Below are 15,204 nucleotides of genomic sequence, written 5' to 3' on the forward strand. Positions count from 1 at the left end.
CACAAACGCCGAAGCAACAACAACAACACTGATGACACCACGGTTAACGCCGGATTCACCGGCTCCAAGTCCGGCCAACGGAAGAAGCCCTACAAAAGGAACAATGAAGGACCTTCCAGCCTGGACCGCATACTCGACCGTCCCTGGCAGATACACGGCACCCCGGATAAGCAAGCTAATCATACCAACAGAGATTGTTGGGTTTTCAAGCAGGCTGGCAAGTTAAATGCCAAAAACAAGGAAAAGGGATCACAAAGTGAGGACGATGACGAAGAGCCCCAGCCGCCGAATACTGGGGGGCAGAAGAAATTTCCCCCTCAAATCAAAACGGTGAACATGATATACGCTACGCACATCCCCAAAAGGGAGCGTAAGCGAGCACTTAGGGACGTCTACGCGATAGAGCCAGTCGCCCCAAAATTCAATCCGTGGTCATCATTCCCCATCACTTTTGATCGCCGGGATGGCAGTTCAGCCGCACTAGTCCTCGACCCAATTATTGACGGGTTTCACCTAACACGAGTCCTGATGGACGGTGGTAGCAACCTCAACCTGCTTTATCAGGACACAGTGCGGAAGACGGGCATTAACCCCTCGCGAATCAAACCAAAAAAGACTACCTTTAAAGGAGTCATACCAGGCGTAGAGGCCCGCTGTAGGGCTCAATCATGCTGGAAGTGGTCTTTGGTTCTCCGGACAACTTCTGAAGCGAAGAGTTAATCTTCAATATCGTCCCCTTCCGCAGCGGCTATCACGCACTGCTTGGACGAACCGCGTTTGCTAGATTCAACGCAGTGCCACACTACGCTTATCTCAAGCTCAAGATGCCCGGCCCACGCGGCATCATAACAGTCAATGGCAATACGGAACGCTCCCTCCGAACAGAGGACCACACCACCGCCCTAGCAGCAGAAGTACAGAGCGGCCTTCTCAAGCAGCACCATAGTACGGCTGCCGAGCCCTCAGATGTCATTAAGAGATCCCGGACTACACTGCAACAGGACGGCGCGGCTCGTCAAGAGATCGACTAGCAATTCGGCCTCCGTACCAGTCCCAACGAGGTAGTGGCATTCGTACCACGCGTACACAATTACACACTCAAAGTTGCATGGACATCGACGGAGGCACAAGATAACCCGGGGTCTACAGTTTGGCCAGACAGACCTTGGACACACATATTTTTACCTTTTTCTTGTTTCAGGTTCCTTCTTCCGCGGGCCTGATCTCAAGTCCTTTAGAAGGATTGGCATACAACGGAGGCAAGCAGCACAGGTGTGCAGGGTAACCTTTATACGTTCTTCTCAACGATATTCATACTTATTTTCCAGGACACGCACGCTGCGCCCTACTGATTCCGGCATGTTAAATAGCTCGGATACTTCTCACACCATCTGTACAAGATACGCCTTGACGTATCCACCCAGTTATAATAAAAATGGTCCGTGGCCCAGCTTATGTGGTTTTTGCTTTTTGCTTCGTTTTATTTCGATCTGCTTATCTGCTGCATCGATCCTCTTCTATACATTTCATATTCGCCAGGGGCTACTTATCGCCCCACAATAAGGCAACAAAGTCCGAACACTTCTTATACATAAGTTCGGCACCCCGAATTTAGCATTATATGCATTGGCTCCGAATCATGTCTTTGGTCAATAGTTGGGTTGCCCGGCTCCTGTGCTTGCTATCCTACGTTCCGCTCTATCAGCTAGGGTAGTAAAGGGAGAATTACTGCGATTGTGCCCTGGCTTTGACCGGATGAGCACCTCAGTAGAGAAAGCCGAAAACTGACTGTCATGATACGGCGAGAGCCGGTCAGCTGTTCGAGGGTTACAAAATCGTTGGAGATTTTTTTCCGCGTCATGAGAAGGATTGACACTTCCCGATCAGATGCCGACAGCACCCTGGCTTGGACCAAGGGCTGCGCACTTGCTTAATTATAAAACTCCTATGGCTAAGTGAGGGCGTTCAAGCCGTACAGTCCGATTGCCTTGTTCGTTGCGCTAAACAACTCCTCCAAAGGACCATATAATTGGATCAAGATTGTTTAGATTCCATCCCGAACACCTCCGTACTACCTACGTGAGGGCAGAAGCCGATGACTGGCCAACCCTCAGATTACAAATAACACGGCCGCATAGGAGGAGACAATTTAAAGCATAATAAAATTATTTTACAAAAGCCGGCTTTGTTCCCATAATACAAGGCAAGTGCAACATGAATACATTCATTCAAATACAATGCCCTGCGAACATTGCGCCACCACAAGTCGAGACCCCTCTACGACATCCGCGAAATATCGCTTGCCCTCCGGCGGCCCGCTGGCAACTTTAACAGCGTTCATCTTCGCCCACCACATCTTGCAGCAAGAGAAGGCCATACGGGCACCTTCAATACAGGCGGAGCGCTTGATGACATCCAGCCGTGGACAGGCCTCCACCAGATGCCTCACGAGCCCGAAGTAGCTGCCGGGCATAGCTTCGGCTGGCCATAGCCGGATTGTCAAATCCTTCATGGCTAGTTCGGCCACCCTGTGCAGCTCCACCAGCTGCTTCAGCTGATCGGTGAAGAACACGGGATGCTCTGGCGTCGCGTACTGCGACCAGAATAGCCTCTCCGTAGAACATCCTCCTTCGGCCCGGTAGAACTCTACAACGTCTGATACGCTGCGTGGTAGATCCGCAAAAGCCCCTGGGGAACTCCGAACCTGGGTTAGTAAAAGGTATTGCTTCTCCGCATACTTGCTTTGCATCTTAAAAGCCTTACCCGCCGTGATCTTCTTGACCTCCTGGATCTCCTGGAGGGCGGCCTAGGCCTCATTCCATGCGGTCTCCGCGATCTGACGAGCCTTGGTGAGCTCGGCCTCTTGAGCCGACGCATCATTCTCCAAGGTCTCACATTTTTAACCGCATCCTGGAGCTGCTGCTGGATTTCCTTGACCCGGGCCTCGAGCTTCTTACGGGCGGCTTGCTGCTGGACAGCTTTCTCCTTGGCCTCGTCCAGCGCCTTCTTCAGGGCCTCGACCTCGGTCGCGGCTCCTGCGCATATTATGACACTACAGTCAATATACATCGCTTACGCTTTCCGAACATACAGCGAGTCGTTATTCACCTTGCTTCTCCTGGAGCCGAACTCTAACCTCGCCGAGCTCGTTCTCGGTCCGCTCCAGCCTCTGCCTCAGTTCAGAGACTTCGGCAGCATGCGAGGTTGCGGCCAACAATGACGCCTACATAAATGCTATGTTAGTCTCCTACAATAGATCCTCTGTCCGGTTCTTCTAGCCGGACAGTGTCTCAAGGGCTACTGACTACAGGTTTTTTTCTCACTTACCTCAAAACCTGTCAATAGGTTGCTGCAGGCTTCGTTCAGTCCACTCTTGATGGACTGAACCTTTTCAATCACCGCGCCCATAAGGACACGGTGCTCGTCCATAATAGAGGCGTTTCGTAGCGCCTCCATGAGGTTGTCCGACGCCCCGGGATGGACATGGACGACCGGCAGAGGTGGCGCGCCCCCTCCTTCAAAGGGGGCTGCTCGCCTGACTCTGGAACCGTATGGGTCTTTGGAATCGTATTCGGCTGAGGGCCAAACTGGATGCGGCCCTCTTCGCTAGTCTCCATGGGAATCGTCTCCTCCATGTGTCTGGCAGTAGAGGCTTCGCCTCGTGGCGCCTCCTGGACAGCGTCCTAGGCTCCTCCCCGGTTCGGATCGGCCCTCCAGGACAGCACTTCGGTGTCGTCCCTGGCCCCAGGGGAGTAAGAAGGCGGTGGCAACTGACTCACCATCTCCGATGGAGCCAACGAACTTCCAGACGAGGACTGATGGATTGCAGCAGTACAGTTAACTATATCAAGATAATGGAGAGAAAGGGCTGAATGCGCGCACGAGCAAGCCCTGTCACTTACGATGCGGCCTGGGGCTTAGTGCGGGGGCGCCATTCCAGACTGCTGTCGACGTCCCACGCGGTGTTGACCACTGGGGCGCCCTTCCCCTTTTTGGGCGCTTTCGCCTCTGGATGTGCCGAGGCCGCCCTCTTCGTCTTCTTCTCCTCGGGAGGAGGGTTGTTTTCCTCCTCCTCCTCCTCCTCCTCCTCCCCGTTGTCCTCAGGAATGAAGGATTTGGCCTCGTCGTCTTCGGACGTCACGTCCGAAGTGCCCTTGCGACGGGGGCCACTCTTGGCCTTCTTCTTGGCCTTCTTCGCTGGCGCCTTGTACGGCGCCGGCACCAGCATCTCCGCTAGGCGCGGGATGACCAGTTCTTCGGGCAGCGGAGCTGGACACTTGATCCGCTTCGCCCTCTCCACCCAGTCCTAAAGGAACCATAATAAAAGCTCAGACGTCACCCTCGAAACAATGAAGTTGAGGATACGACAGAAATAGCATACCTTGCTGGCGGGGCGTGTACAATCATGGCGACGGTCTGAATCCGTGGCCGGTGGCTTCTTGTTGCCCTTAAAAAGCAACTTCCAGGCACCTTCGTGGGTACTCTCGAAGAGCCTCGCCAAGGTCTGGTGCTTCTTTGAATTGAACTCCCACAAAGGGCGGCTTCGGCGCTGGCACGGAAGAATCCGGCGGACCAGCATCACCTGGATGACGTCAACGAGCTTGACGTTCTTGGTCACCATGCTTTGAACGCGCGTCTGTAGCGCTATCAGCTCGTCAGGTGAACACCAGTCCGGACTCTTCTCGACCCAGGAGGTGAGTCGCATGGGAGCACCGGAGCGGAATTCGGCAGCCGTGGCCCAGGTGGTGCCGCGAGGTTCTGTGATATAGAACCACTGCTTCTGCCATTCCTTTACTGTCTCCACAAAAGTGCCTTTGGGCCAGGAGACATTGGATAGCTTGCTCACCATGGCTCCTCCGCACTCCGCGTGCTGGCCATCCACCACCTTCGGCTTTACGTTGAAGACTTTGAGCCATAGGCCGAAGTGGGACTGGATGCGGAGGAAGGCCTCACACACAACGATAAACGCCGAAATGTTGAGGAAGGAATTCAGGGACAGATCATGGAAATCTATCCCGTAATAGTACATCAGCCCGCGGACGAAAGGGTGGAGTGGAAACCCCAGCCCGCGGAAGAAATGAGGAAGGAATACTACCCTCTCGTTGGGCTCCGGCGTGGGGACGATTTGTCCCTCGGCCGGCAAGCGGTGGGCGATTCCCTCCGCCAAATATCCGGCCGCTCGGAGCCTAGTAATGTCCTCCTCCTTGACGGAGGAGACCATCCACTTGCCCTGACCACCAGATCCGGACATGGTCGCTTGAGTGGAAAGGAGATGAGAACTTGGGCGCTGGAGCTCGAGATCTGGAAGGCGGAGACAGAGAGAAAGTGTGAGAAGAGGAAGAGGGGATCCTTATCCTCTTATAAAGGCAACAAACATTAAACGCCTCCTCATTCGCCTTAAGATTCGCCTATTCCCAAGAGCTGTGCAAATGGCACGGTTGGGTTACCCATGCCCGCATTGATGAGAATCCCGTAATAAGGGGACACGATATCTGCTTCGACAAGACATGCCAATAGCAACCGCGTCTCGAGACGTGGGATGGCTGAAGAAAAACGGTTCGAAATCATAGCCGGACAGACGCAATGACGTGTTTTCAAGAAACTGTCAACAGATTGGATCCGTGCAAATATTATATTCTCTCTGCGGTTATGTGTGGTGTGTAACAGGTCCGGATACAATCATCGCGTCCGAAGACTGTTTTGGAGTTCGGAGAAAGGGGAATCCGCCTTGCAATGCCGAAGACAATCTGCGCACCAGACTCCTCGTCATTGAAGCCAGGTTTAGGGGCTACTGAGGGAGTCTTGGACTAAGGGGTCCTCGGGCGTCCGGTCTGCTATCCATGGGCCGGACTGATGGGCTGCGAAGACATGAAGACCGAAGACCATACTCATGTCCGAATTGGACTCTCCTTGGCGTGGAAGGCAAGCTAGGCGGCCAACCATGAAGATTCCTTCTTATGTAACCGACTCCATGTAACCCTAGATCTCTCCGGTGTCTATATAAACCAGAGAGCATAGTCCGGATAGGACACATTCATTGCCATATACACATAGGCTAGGCTTCTAGGGTTTAGCCATTACGATCTCGTGGTAGATCAACTCTTGTAATACTCATATTCATCAAGATCAATCAAGCAGGAAGTAGGGTATTAGCTCCATAGAGAGGGCCCGAACCTGGGTAAACATCGCGTCCCCCGTCTCCTGTTACCATCGATCCTAGACGCACAGTTCGGGACCCCCTACCCGAGATCCGTCGGTTTTGACACCGACAATGGTCGTGCGGCCTCCCTGGCCACACTTCCACTCTGTAGAGGTGCTGCCGGAGTTCGTCGTCTGGTCGGAGGATCCGACCGGCAACTGGCTTCAGCTTCCGTGTTTCTTCGCCGACGTGCTGCCAGCCTCTGGCCTAGGTGGGCTCTGGCTGCAGGCGGACTGTTGTTGCAGCAGGGCTTCTTGGGTCGTGGTCGAGGTCTCCGCCGCGGGCAACATAGCCCTAGCTCGCGGCTGGCAGACGTTCGCGCGAGCGGACGGCCTGGGCAGGCGGTGCACCCTCCATTTCAAGTATGACGGTGACGCGACCCTCTACGTGAGGGTGTTTGGAGAAGATGGTCGCCGCGTCGGGTGCTGCCCCGAGGTGAACGATGGTGAGGAGGTGCTCGGTCCTGGCGATGGTTGGGATGATGGGGAGGGCAAACCCGCCCTTGGTGTCGACCGCGTCTCGTCCAGCTATGGCGGCTCTTCCCTTGGGGACAGCTCCAGCAGCGGTGGCTACGACCAGCCGCCGTGCCGCCGCGCCCGCTTCGAAGGTGGCAGCGGGTCGTCTCGTCGCCGCGTCTCCGTGAAGCGCGAGGTGGGGTCTGGCCGAGCTCAGGACGGCGCTAGGAGCCTGCCTCCATGGACCGCCGTAGGGGCAGGCGCCACTTTATTTTGTTCTTCCTTTCTTTTCTGCATCAAGAAGGCACTCGTTTGGGCCCTGGGGGGCGTGTATCGAACTATGATTTCCAATCATTATGTTGTGCTTGCTGTTTCCGTGTTGTGCTGTTATTTTGTGTAGAAGTAACTTAGCTTGGCATGCTTGGGGTAGCCTCCTGCTCGCGGAGGACTCGCTTCCCAGCATCTGCGGAGGCCTTCCTTGACTCGGCGGGTATTAGGGAACTGCAAAACTCGTTAGGAAAACTTGTTAGGAGCGTCGCCCGGAGGCTTGTCGCTTAGCTGAGCCTAGACCCAGCGCTTCGCATCGTGATGCCCGAGGGGCATAGATTAGGAGAGGTGCGCCAGTTTGTTGGCTCGAATGAGGGTGCCTCGCGAGAAAGCAGACGGAAAGCAGAGAGAAGGAACAACACAGAAGAAAAAACGCTCGCGAGGGCACCTGCCTAGCCCCCTCGCGAGGTATGCGAGAGAGAGAACACAGGTGAACTAGAGTCGAGAACAGCGGCAAATGGCGACGGAACCAAATCAGCAAGGAACACCAGAAGCAAACTTCGATTAAAATAAGGCGAGCCAACTACGGAAAGAAAATGAAAAGCCGCGTCCGGCACCTAGTCTAGTCTTCAAGTCTTCTCACCAGCGCGGAGCTAAGTGCTGCCACTAGGCGTGGGAGGGAGCCCCCGAGGCCCGAGGGCGACACTCCTGAGAGTCCGGGGCGTGTACAACCCCACTCATTATTACGTGAGAGTGTCATGGGCGGCGATTCTTCACAGGCACCGGGCCTTCTTCACATGCACTGGGCCTTTCTTCACAGGCACTGGGCCTTGCTTCATGGGTAGAACTTCCGGAGGTGCTGGATGTTCCAGGCGTTCTGGATGGGCACCCCGTCCTGTGTCTCCAGGCGTGCGGCGCTAGGCCTGGAGACATGGACAACCTTGAACGGGCCCTCCCACATGGGTGAGAGCTTATGCAACCCTTCTATGGAGAGGACCCGCCTCAGGACGAGGTCACCCGTCTCGAGCGTCCTGGAGCGGATGTTGCGGCAGTGGTATCGTCGCAGCGCCTGCTGGTACGTTGGCGCCCTTAGTGCAGCTTCGCGGCGACGTTCCTCCCCCAGCATGAGGTCTATCCCCCGCGTGGCGTCCTGCTGCGTTTCATCAAACGCTAGGACCCGTGCGGAGCGATGCTTGACTTCGTGAGGGAGGAACGCTTCAGCTCCGTAGACGAGGAAGAACGGGGTCTCGCCCGTCGGCTTGGTGACAGTGGTGCGAATGGACCACAGCTCGGACTAGAGCTCGTCGTGCCAGCCCCTGCGGCAGGCCTCGAGCTTCTTCTTGAAGGTCCTGGTCTTGAGGCCCCTCAAGACCTCTGCGTTGGCGCATTCGGCCTGGCCATTGCTCCTGGGGTGCGCCACCGAAGCGTAGCAGATCTGCGTTCCAAGGTTAGCATAGTATGTTTTGAAGAGGTTACTGGTGAACTGCGAGCTGTTGTCGGTGATGATGCGGTTGGGGACCCCGAAACGGCTCATGAGGCCCTTGATGAACTTGACCGCGGAACCAGCTGGGATGGTGCGTACGGCTTCCACTTCCGCCCACTTGGTGAACTTGTCGATGGCGACGTAGAGGTAGCAGTAGCCCCATGGCGCTCGAGGATATGGGCCCAAGATATCCAGCCCCCCGACCGCGAACGGCCATGTGAGTGGTATAGTCTGGAGGCCCTGAGCTGGTTGATGGATCTGCTTGGCGTGGAATTGGCTGGCTTCACAAGACTTCACCAGCTCGGCTGCGTCGTTGAGCGCTGTGGGCCAGTAAAATCCACTGCGGAATGCCTTGCTGACGAGGGTCCGTGATGACGAGTGGTGCCCGCAGTCCCCACCGTGTATGTCAGATAGCAACTCCTTCCCCTGGTCTCTAGAAATGCAACATAGCGAAACATCATTTGGCCGCTTCCTGTGCAACTCACCGTCCCGGATGCAGTATGCTGTGGCCTGCCGGGCCACGCGCTCCGCGTCCTCCTCCTTCTCTGGCAGCGTCCCTTGCATCAGGTATTCCTTGAATTCCTTGGTCCAGCATTCCTCCTAGGGCTCGAGCGCCAAGAGCAGGCGCGCTCCCGAAGTCGGGCCACAGGCTAGGGCTCCTGAGGAAGGCGGTTGCGGGAGCTCCTCCCGAGGCTGGGTTGTCCTTGAAAGTGGCGGCGTTGTTGACGGCTTGAAGAGCCGCTCCTCGAAGACGCCGGGCTCTTGGGGCTGCGGCTTGGACGCCCTCTTGGCGATGTCGTCAGCTTCCTTGTTGGTGCCACGAGGCACGTGCTGTAACTCCAGGGCCAGGAACTGCTTCTCCATCTTGCGTACTTCTATGAGGTATGCCTCCATGTGCTCATCCTTTGGCTCGTATACTTTGTTGGAGAAGTTCACGAGAAGTTGCGAGTCGCCCTTGATGGTGGGACACTTCACCCCCAGGGCTGCCGCAGCTTTCAGGCCGGCTATCAGGCCTTCGTATTCTGCGATGTTGTTGGAGACCTTCTCGCCCTACTGGAAGCAGAGTTGTACAGCGTAGTAGAGCTTGTCTCGAGTGGGCAAGACGAGTACTGCTCCAGCCCCCGCGCCCTGGTGCACGAAGGCACCACCAAAATACATGACCCAGCCGTCGGGCGCCTCACTTCCCGGCGAAGTGGACCGGTCCTCGCCTATTTCCGGCATTGGGGCATCAGTCCATTCCGCCACGAAATTAGCAAGTGCAGCTCCCTTGATGACTCTGGTAGTGCTGAACTCCAACTGGAATGCCTGCAGCTCGATGTTCCACTCGGTGACCCTTCCAGCAGAGTTGGGGCTCCTGAGCACTCTCTCCGATGGGTAGGCTGAGACGACCTTGATGGGGTGGCCCTGGAAGTAGTGCCGCAACTTGCGCGAAGCCACCAAGAGCGCGAGAAGGAGCTTTTCTGGCATGGGGTACCGTGCCCTTGCGTCCCGCAACACCGTGCTGATGAATTACACCGGGTGCTCGACGAGGGCTGGTGCGTTGGTGGGGCTCGTGTCCTGTGAAAGCTGGGATATCTCCTGAGGCGGTGGAACCTCCGGTGCCTGATCGCCGGCCTGGATCTCAGCAGTGTCGTCCTGCCGCGCTTGGTTCTCAGCTGACGTCGCCGCTGCTCTTGCTGCGCCTTCCTGATCTTGTGTCACCACGGCTATAGCTTGGTGCGGCGCGCCCTTGGCTTGGTGCTCTTCCCGAACCGCCACCAGCGCCACGCTGGCGGAGTACAGAGTGGCGGCAAGATAGAGTACTAGAGGCTCGAGAGGTCGTGGCGCCACCATCACCGGAGGGCTAGTCAGATATCTCTTGAGGTCTTGAAAAGCTCGGTCGGCCTCCGGGGTCCACTCGAATGGGCCTTTCTTCTTCATCAGCTTGAAGAAGGGTAGGGCGCGCTCTCCCAGCTTGGAGATGAAGCGTCCCAACGCAGTCACCCGACCAGCCAGCTTCTGCATTTCCTTGAGGGTCTGTGGTGGGCTCATGTCCTCAATGGCCTTGATCTTCTCTGGGTTCGCCTCGATCCCTCTGTGGGACACGAGGAATCCTAGCAACTTGCTGGAAGGGACACCGAACACACACTTCTCTGGGTTAAGCCGCAAGTTCACCTGGCGCAAGCTCGCGAAGGTCTCTTCCAGATCTTGGATCAAGGTTCTTGCCTCCCGAGGTTTTACCACAATGTCGTCGACTTTCTCCCGAGCTGCCGCCCCAAGGCGATGTGCATCAACCGCTGAAAGGTCGCGCCCGCGTTACGCAGTCCGAAGGGCATGCAAGTGTAGCATTACACCCCACACGGGGTCAAGAAGGCTGTCTTCTCTACATCTTCTACCGCCATCTTGATTTGGTGATACCCTGAGAACGCATCCAGGAAGCACAACAGGTCGCACTCGGCGATGGAGTCGACGATCTGGTCGATGCGTGGGAGAGGGAACGGATCTTGAGGGCATGCCTTGTTGAGGTTGGTGAAGTCGACGCACATTCGCTCCTTCCCGCCTTTCTTCGGTACTACGACGGGGTTCGCCAGCCATTCGGGGTACCGAACCTCGCGAATGGCACCCACTGCCTCCAACTTGCGGGTCTCCTGGACGATGAAGGCCTGCTTCTCTGTGGACTGCCGTCTCGCCCATTGCTTGACATGGCGCACATTGGGGCATACCCTTAAGTGATGCTGAATCACCTCTCTCGGAACCCCACCAGCTGGTTGGGCTCCCATGCGAATATATCCTTGTTTGGGCGCAAGAATTGCACCAATGCTTCCTCTTGGCTTGGGTCGAGGCCGACACCAATGGTAAAAGTAGCTCCTGAGGACCCGTCCTCGTTGACCGGCACCTGCTTGGTTTCCGCCTTGTCTTGGGTGAACAACTGCTTCTTCTTGGTTGGTGCGGCCTCCTTGGCCTCGGGGGCACCGACGCCGTCGGGCTGCGCTGCTGCAGTGGTCTTGAAGGCAAGTTTGAGCGCCGCCACGGCCTCTTTGGTGTTCCCCTTGACAGCGAGGACACCCTTGCTTCCAGGCATCTTCATGAGGTTGTATGCTGGGTGGGTTGCTGCCATGAACTGGGCCAGAGCCGGGTACCCGAGGATGGCATTGTACGGGAGGCCGACGCGGGCGATGTCGAAGTTGACCAGCTCAGTGCGGTAGTTGTCGCGTGTGCCGAAGGTGACGGGGAGGCGGATTTGCCCCAGGAGGTGGGTGGCGCCGCCGCGAACTCCTGAGAAAGGCTTGCTAAGACTGAGCCGCTCGAGCGGTACTTGAAGAAGGCTGAAGGCCTCCATGGAGAGCATGTTGAGGCCGGCGCCTCCGTCGATGAGGGTCTTGGTGACGGCCACGCTGCATATGGTGGGCGTGCAGAGCATCAGGAGCATACCCGAGCCGATAGTAGTGGCGGGGTGGTCTTCTGAGTTGAAGGTGAGGTCAGCCTCGGGCGCGGCCCAGCCCGGCGGAGCCCCCGAGCGCTTGGAAGCGGCGCCAATCTGGCGAAGGAATGGCTTGATATGGCGATCTGAAGGCGATGCTTGAGAGCCGCCTAGTAGGGCCACGACCGCGTGGTGCATCGGTGCCGCGTAGCGCGCGGTGAAGAGGTCGCGCAGCTCCTCCCAAGAGGCCACCGTGGATCCGGGGAGGCTGAGCAGCCAGGCGCGCGGCGCACCGGTGAGGGCCATGGGAAACCAGTTGGCCATGACCCTGTCGTCGCCTCCAGCTTCTAGGACGGCCTCCTCGTATGCCAGTAGGAAAGCCATTGGGTCCGCCGCGCCATCGTAGCGCGGCGACATCTCCGGCTTGAACTTGGGTGGCCACTGCACTCGCCGCAAGGCGGGGGCCAGGGCTCGGAGCCCCCTGGACTGGTGGTTGCCGCCGACCGTCGGGGCCGGTGGCAGAGTGCCTGCCATGAGGGCGGAGCGCGGTGATGGCAGAGCGTAGATTGGCGGAAGGAAGCTACGGCGCACCCCTACCTGGCGCGCCAATTGTCGGATCACGGGTTCCGGCAAAACCCTCAAGGTTCGAACATTGGGGTGCGCACGAAGATTTCCTCCCTATCGATCCACGTCCTAACTGGCTAAGATCTCAAGAACGAACTAGACGAACTTGCAACACAAGAGACACAAGATTTATACTGGTTCGGGCCACCGTTGTGGTGTAATACCCTACTCCAGTGTGGTGGTGGTGGATTGCCTCTTGGGTTGATGATGAACAGTACAAGGGGAAGAACAACCTCCTGAGGTTGAGGTGTTCTTGTGCTTGGCGAACTCGTGTGTGTGTGGATTTGATCAGCTCAGGCTTACTTGCCCTCTACTGTGGTGGCTAGTCCTATTTATAGAGGCCCTGGTCCTCTTCCCAAATATTGAGCGGGAAGGGAGCCAACAACGACCAATTTGAAAGGTGACAGCTATTACAGCTTATCCTGACAAAAGTAGTCTTCGCCTGCAAAAGCTCTGGTGGTGACGCTGTCTTGGGCTCCATGGTGACCTCCGTCTTGCCGTCCTTCTGGCCCTGGTCTCGCATTCACCGATATGGAAACCTTTGCTTGATGCCTTGGTACTCCGCGCCTGCGCTTGCCTCCTTAGCACCAAAGAGGAAACAAGGACGCTACGCACGCTGGCGGCTGCCTGGCGCCCTCCTAGTGTCGATCGTCATGGCTTACGTCACGAGAGCCTCGCGAGGTTTGCCATGCCTTGATATCTCCGCCCCTCGTGAGCCTGCCCCGCGAGGCCGCTCCTGAAGAGGTCTTGCGTCGTCCGCCTCACGAGGCTTGGCCCCTCGCGAGGGTCTTGAATGCATTTTTGATGAAGATGGGCCGTACGGGCCTGCTTGCACAGCCATGCCGTGGGCTGCAGGCAGGCAAGTCTGGGGACCCCCGTTCCCATAACGCCGACATACTTCTACTATGGCCAACTCCCAACATAACTAACATAGTTAAACAATATGATATACCCTTAAAAGATGCAGTAAAGACTCACTCCAAAGTTCCCTCTTTTGTTGGATCAAAGTTGGATGAAATCGCGTAGGTGCGCAAATATTCAACCACCTCAAAGTCATCTTTCTAATGTTAATCTATTGAACCACCACAAATATATATACCCTCAAACAATGCAGTAAAGAATCACTCCAGAGTTCCCTCTTTTGTCGGATCAAAGTAGAATGAAATCGCATAGGTGCCCAAGAATGCCCGTCCCTACATATTATTGAATCCGCTCCTAGCGTGCCTTTTCTACTTAGTCTCCCCTCATGCCGCGATTGAGGAACACCAATCGACTTAAGGTCAGGAATAAAGTCAACACAAAATGCAATGACCTCCTCTGTTTCATGGCCCTTGGAGATGCTTCCTTCTGTCCTAGCACGGTTACGAACATATTTTTATTTAAGACTCCCATGAACCTCTCAAAGGGGAACATATTGTGTAGAAATATAGGACCCAGAATGGCAATCTCATCGACTAGGTGAACTAGGACGTGCGTCATAATATTCAAGAAGGATGGTGGGAACACCAACTCGAAACTAACAAGACATTGGACCAAATCATTCTGTAACCTTGGTAGGATTTCTGGATTGATTACCTTCTGAGAAATTGCATTGAGGACTGCACATAGCTTCACAATGGCTAATCGAACATTTTCTGGTAGAAGCCCCCTCAATGCAACCGGAAGAAGTTGCGTCATAATCACGTGGTAATCACGAGACTTTAGGTTCTGGATTTTTTTCTTTGCATATTTATTATTCCCTTTATATTCGACGAGAAGCGAGACGAGACCTTAATACTGAGCAGGCATTCAAAAAAGATTTCTTTTTTTTCTGCTTTCGTAAAAGCGTAGCTGGTAGGACCTTGATACTGCTTTGGATGCATGCCGTCTTTTCCGTTCATACGTTGCTGGTCCTTCCGTGCCTCCGGTGTATCTTTTGTCTTCCCGTACACGCCCAAGAAGCCTAGTAGGTTGACGCAAAAATTCTTCATCACGTGCATCACGTCGATTGCAGAGCGGACCTCTAGGTCTTTCCAATAGGGTAGGTCCCAAAATATAGATTTCTTCTTCCACATGGGTGTGTGTCTGATACGTCTCCAACGTATCTATAATTTATGAAGTATTCATGCTGTTATATTATCATTCTTTGATGTTTTACAATCATTTTATAGCAACTTTATATCATTTTTTGGGACTAACCTATTGACCCAGTGCCCAGTGCTAGTTGCTGTTTTTTGCTTGTTTTTTACATCGCAGAAATCAATATCAAACGGAGTCCAAACACCGCGAAGCTTTTTGTGGATTTTTTATGGACCAGAAGACATCCAACGGGCCAGAGCAGCACCTGGGGGGTGCCCCGAGGGGGGCACAACCCACCAGGGCCAGGCGCGCCCTGGTGCGTTGTGCCCACCTCGGTGGCCTCCCGTACCCCCTCTTCATCCTATAAATAGTCAAATATTACAAAAACCCTCGGGGTTACCCTAGATCATAAGTCCCGCTGCCGCAAGGCTCTGTAGCCATGAGAAACCAATCTAGACCCCGTTCTGACATCCTGCCGAAGGGGGAAATCATCACCGGTGGCCATCTTCATCATCCCAGCGGCCACCATGATGAGGAGGGAGTAGTCCACCCTCGGGGCTGAGGGTTTGTACTAGTAGCTATGTGTTTAATCTCTCTCTCTCTCTCTCTCTCTCTCTCTCTTGTGTTCTTGAGATGTCACGATCTTGATGTATCGCGGGCTTTGTTAATATAGTTGGATCATATGGTGTTTTCCCCTCTCTATCTTGTTGTGAATTAA

Source organism: Triticum aestivum, chromosome 5D, assembly GCF_018294505.1.
Source record: "Triticum aestivum cultivar Chinese Spring chromosome 5D, IWGSC CS RefSeq v2.1, whole genome shotgun sequence".
In the NCBI taxonomy this organism is placed as follows: domain Eukaryota; kingdom Viridiplantae; phylum Streptophyta; class Magnoliopsida; order Poales; family Poaceae; genus Triticum; species Triticum aestivum.